Below are 6,309 nucleotides of genomic sequence, written 5' to 3'. Positions count from 1 at the left end.
ATATGCTATAAAAGGGGTTACAACTCTACTGAGTCCTGCTGCATTCATTAGTACTTAATTTAGGAATTATTCCAAAGAATCAGAAATGTCAACAGGGATATCCATGTAATATGTTAAAATCAGTTGATTTGGGTTTTCCCATTGCACATGTTCATATCATGGTGAGGAGGACAATACACCACCATCACATCCAGGAGAAAAACAAGCAAGTGGACAAGCCACCTCTCCTTGGGAGGTCCTGGGCAGAAGGGATATGCAGAAAGTCACAAAATGGGAGGCACTCATAGCTCTTGGATAACATGGGTCTGCAGGAGCAAAGATGCCTGTTAGCCTCTTTTACATAGTTATTTGATATAAATTTGAGTAAATTTGATAAAAATGATTGTGAAAAGTCTAAATTTCTATATATTTTGTGAATGATTGTGAAATGTCTAAATATCCATAGACCTGTCAACAGGGCAGTCTTATAGTTCTTCCCATTGAAGATCCAAGTCCTCACTCAGCCAACACCCACATTCAGAGCCATCTCATTGGCCCTCATCAGATATCCCATACAGTAGAATACCAGAGAGCTGCCAATGCCCAGTGGAAAAACAACAACCCCAGTGGTGTATCTAGGTTCATGAACCCATTTGATAGCTGCATATTTTTCCCTTGTGTGTTTTGCCAGCTAAAGAGATACCATTCCCAGCTATAAAATGGTTGGCAGCTCCCTGACATATTGAGCGCCCCGATCATGATCCTCCCCTTTCAGTTATCCAAAAATCAGATTGTTATTCTCCATAATGGGTAACGGCTGTTTGCCCGAGGGGCAACTTGTACTCTTCTGGGCTTACCATCTAACTAATAAGTAATTGGTGGTTTAGGGATACTGTGAAGTCTTGGCTTTTTCCTTGGAGACATTAGACAAGACAAGAGAAATTATTCCTAATGGTGAGTGCATTAATCGCAGGAAGTTTTAAGAACCGCTGACAAATATCAGCCCATAAGGAACAGAGTTGAACCTGCCTGCAGAAACCTTGGGATCAGAGCAAGAGACTGACTTTTCTCACCCCTGAGGTTCCTTCCCATGCTATTTACTTGTAGTAAGTGTGGGTAAAGCCCTTTCCATATCTTCGTTTGAGAAGTCAAGCCATGGACTGCATTCACTACTTTTTTAGGGAAACATTATACTTACTTCCATTCTGCTCTCTACAGGTCCCAATACCACCTCTCTCTGGAGGTCTTCAGACACCTTTCAGTAATGCTGGAAGAATCATAACCAGCATTTCCCCCTTCAGTGGCATCACCCAGAAACAAGCCAAAGGCAGGCAGCAAAGGCAACAGCCCTCATAGATACCCAGCTCAACAACCTGGAGGCTCACATAACCTCCAGGCAGGATCATTGCAATGTTTCTGAGCCACCCAGGACCTTGTCTACAGGGACGGGTTTGCTGTGGTCTCTTGCCATGTAGCTGTGCTGTTTTAAAGACATAATCGAATGGATTCCTGAAAACAAGCCCTGACTGTAAAGTTTCACTACAAACCCTAACACACCTGCTAATGCATCTATCACCCGGCTGTGCGCTATCAAAGGTGTAATAACACAGCCGTATCCTACTAAAGCTCCAGGGGAAACCTTGAACAGAAAAGCCTTCATAGTCTTAAGGCAAGGAAAATATTATTGCACTTCCACAAAGCAGCTTCTCTTCCTCCAGAACAACCACCTCAGGTCTTTCATCTCAGCGTGTTCTTGGCATTTATGATTTTAGAGCTTTTTTGCGTCTAGAAATGATTGTTTTTGTTCTTGCTCAGAGATCACTCCTTATTGTTACTTAAATAAATCAAATTGGTGGAGAAAATAGCAAATGCTTAACAAAAGTGTATTTTGTCAAACTGTCTGATCCTGGGGATCCCAGGTATTTATTCTACATGGAAAACCTACTCAGCTGGATTTATATATATATATATGTATATATATACACACATATATATACATATACGTATATACTATATATACACACACACATATATATACATATACGTATATACATACGTATATATGTCATAAGTGCGTGCACATTCATGCAATGACTAATACTGAGTCTCTCTCTGCTGCTGGAGGTGATCATGTTTCTTGAGTGCAGACCTAAAGACTGTCTCTTTCATAGGTAACAAAGAGGGAAAGTCCCAGAGACTTCCACTGGTTTAATTTCCCTTGGGAAATCTAAGTTTTGACTGCAAGAGTGGCAAACACTTCACTGGGAAAGGAGAGGAAATGAGACTGTGTTCCCATCTGCCTTACTCCATGCTTCTCCACCAAGATGTCTCTGCCAGACTCTGGGAAGGCTGATGTGGATGTTAACTCCTGAAACAAACCATAATCCTATGTTTCTGGGAGACCTGGAAATCCCTGCACACATCCCTGGATACACCATTGCATCTGGAGCATCCCTTAGAGCCAGGTGGCTCCGCGCTGCCTTTCAAAGGCAAGGGCTGCGGTTTCATGGAGAACATGAATATTTGCTTTTTATTCACCCTTTGATCAAGACCAACTCCAGCAGCAGCCAGTGGGCTCTGCCGGCTTCCCTTTTGGATCTGGCCCATTTTGGGTACTGGTTTCTGCAGTAACTACCCATGGATGCTTTAAGGCATGTTTTTGTTTCTCATCTATCTATTCACTTAACAAATTAGTACAGTCTAGTCTTATGCAAATCAGAGGTTCGATTTCCTTGTGTACATTGAAACTCTTCCTCTGCCTCTACCAGCCAATGCACAGCTACTGTTATTTCCCTGCTAAGATGGGTTTTCATTGTTAGCTGCAGGCTGTAGAGGTTAATGCATGTGAATACAATCCAAGTAAGCTAAGCATGTGTTTTACTATACACAGAGAGTAAAACATGGGGACAAGAGAGAAAGAAAGGATGAGGGGAGAAGGGAAAGGGTCAGATTCATTTTTTTAGATAAAAGAAAAATAAATAGAGGGGAAAAAAAAGCTTTCAATTTTATTGGTTTTTAGAGGAGAGAGTACAAATAGTTACCTGCACTGAGCTAAAATGCAAAATGACAGCTCCCCCCCTAGATGAGTAGGGTACTTCTCACATGTGAGGGCAGAGCATGGGGAAAACAAGGTGCTATTTCTTTTCAGATGCACCTTGAGATCACAGAATCATAGGATGGTTTAGGTTGGAAAAGACCTTTAAAATCATTAAGCCTAATCATAAACCTAACACTGATAAATCCCACTAAACCATGCCCCTAAGCACCAATCTGCACATGCCACAAAGCCCATAGTACTTTTCTAAGTGAAAAAAATAGCAACTTCTTTATGACATCCATAGCAGGCCTGGAGATGGTAGAAATGGGGAAAAGGGGGAAAACTTTATGAAGGGAGGAACAAGATTGCAAGGAGATGATCCCACAGCAGACCTGCAGACCTCAGATCCTACAGCCCCTAAACCCCAGCCTCAGACTCTGACTACTGGACAATAAAACCTGCTGTTTTCCCTTGATTTCAGTCAAGTTAAACTGGGGCCTGATTTCCATGCAGCTGTAATTTTGTCAAGGGAATTGTAAAGAGTCCTTTGCCAGCACAGTTAAAACACCATAATAGATGCTATTCTGATGACAGCCATCAAAATAAGTAGATTAACTGACAGATAGACAGAAAGTTTGAAATAAGGAAGATACATACAGAGAGAAAGAGAGATGCATAGATAGATGAGCAGGAATTGCTGGGAATATAAAAGATTATATAGATAGATAGACAGATCTTGGCATTAAGCACTCGCATCAAGGTGCAGTTGGCAGCCCTGATTTAATGCATCATTTGTTCAAAGTGCTCATCTCCTTCCCTTTAAGTAAAACGAAGTTGTTTGTTATGTGTTATGGAACAAATCTGTGTGTGGGCTCCCTCAGGGTCATAGGATTGCATGAGGTGAAGGGCCCGATCCTGCCAAGTTCCCAGCACCCTTTCCACCCGCTCTGAAATGCAGGGCGAAGGGATGATGCCCATCAGTATCAGCACCCAAAAACACCCTGGCAGCCCTGGCCAGTGCTGGAAGGAGTTCCAGGACACGGGGGAGAAGGAAGGAGGGTGGATTATGACTTACCCACATCATCTCATAGCCTGCCTCAAGATGTATTTAAATTATAAATAAGTAGTACGATTCTTTCTGTCAACACATTTCAATTTAGGCCTTCTGGTTTGGCAAACAGTTTCACAAGAAAGCTCCTTACAATACCCAAGGAGGTGTGAACACAGAGGACTCATGGCCACTCTTCTGCATCACAGAGCACCCTTTCCAATTTCACCTGAGAAATACTTCTTGTAATGTGTTTAAACTTCAAGGCTCTCAGGAGGCTGCCTACCCTTCATTTTCATTTATAGCAACTATACCTTGTTTCTGGGCTGCATTAAACCCTGACATAAATGCCTTTTTGTCAATCTAATACCATATTCCAACATGATGTTTTAACAAAGCTTTATGCAAAGCTTGGAGCTAAGGAAAAGAAACAATGCAAATAAAAGACTGCAATTCTCCTATTAAATAATCTTGCTATATTCTCCATGACTGCCAGTCCCTGTCTGATGGACAACCTCTGCTCTGTTTCAAGGTAGGGGTAAAATTCAGCCTATCACAGAATCATAGAGTCAACAAGGCTGGAAAAGACCTTTAGGTCCAACCATCACCCAAGGAATGCAATGCTCACCACTCAACCACATCACCCTGATTTCAATGAAGGCAGAGGTTTTTGCAGCCTCCATAGGGGCTTGAGTGGTGATAGGGCTCAACTGTAAGATTAGTTCAATAGTGAAGACTTTCTCCTTCCCTTTTTACATCTATAACCCAGGATCATTCTCAGTCACCCACAAGGAAGACTCAGTTTTTACCCTTCAGGTGTCATGTCTGGGTAATGGTTTCAGCCCCACCTCCAAGCCCCCTCACTAACAAGATCCACCCTGATCTCTGCAGAAGCTTGCTGGAAGCCTACCCCAACCAGACGGCCCTTTGTGGTGTTTCAGCACATCCTGCTTCTTGTCCTACCTTGGAGGAGTGAAAATGAGAATACGAACACACTTTCCAAAACCTCAACATAGTTTTGGTGCAAGGGTGGGGAAGGCAAAGCTGTGGTTTCGTTTGCATTGCACATCCACACAAAGTTCAGCCTTTTCTCTGGTTTTTTGCACCACAGTGCCTGATTACCTTCTATGAAATGTCCCATTTTGGGCTTGGAACATGTCATTTATCCATAGGAACAAAAAAACATCATTTCTTAGCCAAAGTTACCTGTTTGTTGGCAGTGGCTGTGTTCTTGACCACTTCACAAGGACAGATAACTCCAGCAGTGGTGCAGAATTGCCTACCATAGTTTGAGGAGGAAACACTCCAAGAATCTCATGTTTTCTTCTTGCTTGGAAAACTGATGGTCCTGATATCTCCAGTCAGGTCACATAAAAACCTGCATTCATTTCATGGTAATAGCTTTTCCCCTCAGCACTGTGTGGCAATGCTTAATTAACAAATGCTTAGACCTGAGGAAAGACATGAAAGATTGAAGACGTTTGAGGTGTATCACCAGAAGTATTTTCGAAGAGGTCACCAGTGGTGATTCATTTCAGTGAATTACTGCATTTTCCAGCAGCCTGGCCAAGCATAATAAGTGTGGAGGGGGAAAAAGCTTCCAAGAGTCAAAGCAAAGCAAAATGGGAAGCTTGAAGGTTTTCATTTGGTTTTAATGAAACAAACACCCAAAAAAAATGAATCATTTGCGTCAGCCCAAAGCATTTTCTTCATCTGAGAGTGAAATGCTGAGTATCATTTGGAACTCATTTAAAACCTTTCTTATCTTTCTTATTTTTCTAGATCAGGTCAATCTTTCAAAGAAAATGTCATTTGGAAACAAAAAATAGTAAATGTTTCTCTTTAAAGAAAGTCTAATCAAATGGTTATTTCCATAAAGAAAACATTTTACCCTAAAAATACCTGCATGTTATGATGTTAAAATACTTCTCTTATTTATTTTGGTCACAAACTTCTACAGCAAATTCAACCAGTGAATTTGGACCCTGGTATGTATGTGTTATTCATTAAAAATATATGCATTCCCCTCCACATAATTCAGTACAAAATGTTAATTCCTCATTACCAAAAGCTAAATTACTATGTAAGCATGAGACAAGACAGTGTTCCAAACCACCACTAGTGCTCTGGTAAAAATACCCAGCAAGTAACAGACTCCGTATCAAACCAAACCATAACAAGAGTGAATTTTGTAGCCCTTACCCTTAGGAAGGGGCTCACAGATGCCCCCAGGCAGAAATTCAGG

The sequence above is a fragment of the Melopsittacus undulatus genome, chromosome 5, assembly GCF_012275295.1.
Source record: "Melopsittacus undulatus isolate bMelUnd1 chromosome 5, bMelUnd1.mat.Z, whole genome shotgun sequence".
Taxonomy (NCBI): Eukaryota; Metazoa; Chordata; class Aves; order Psittaciformes; family Psittaculidae; genus Melopsittacus; species Melopsittacus undulatus.
This window is presented reverse-complemented; position numbering follows the sequence as displayed.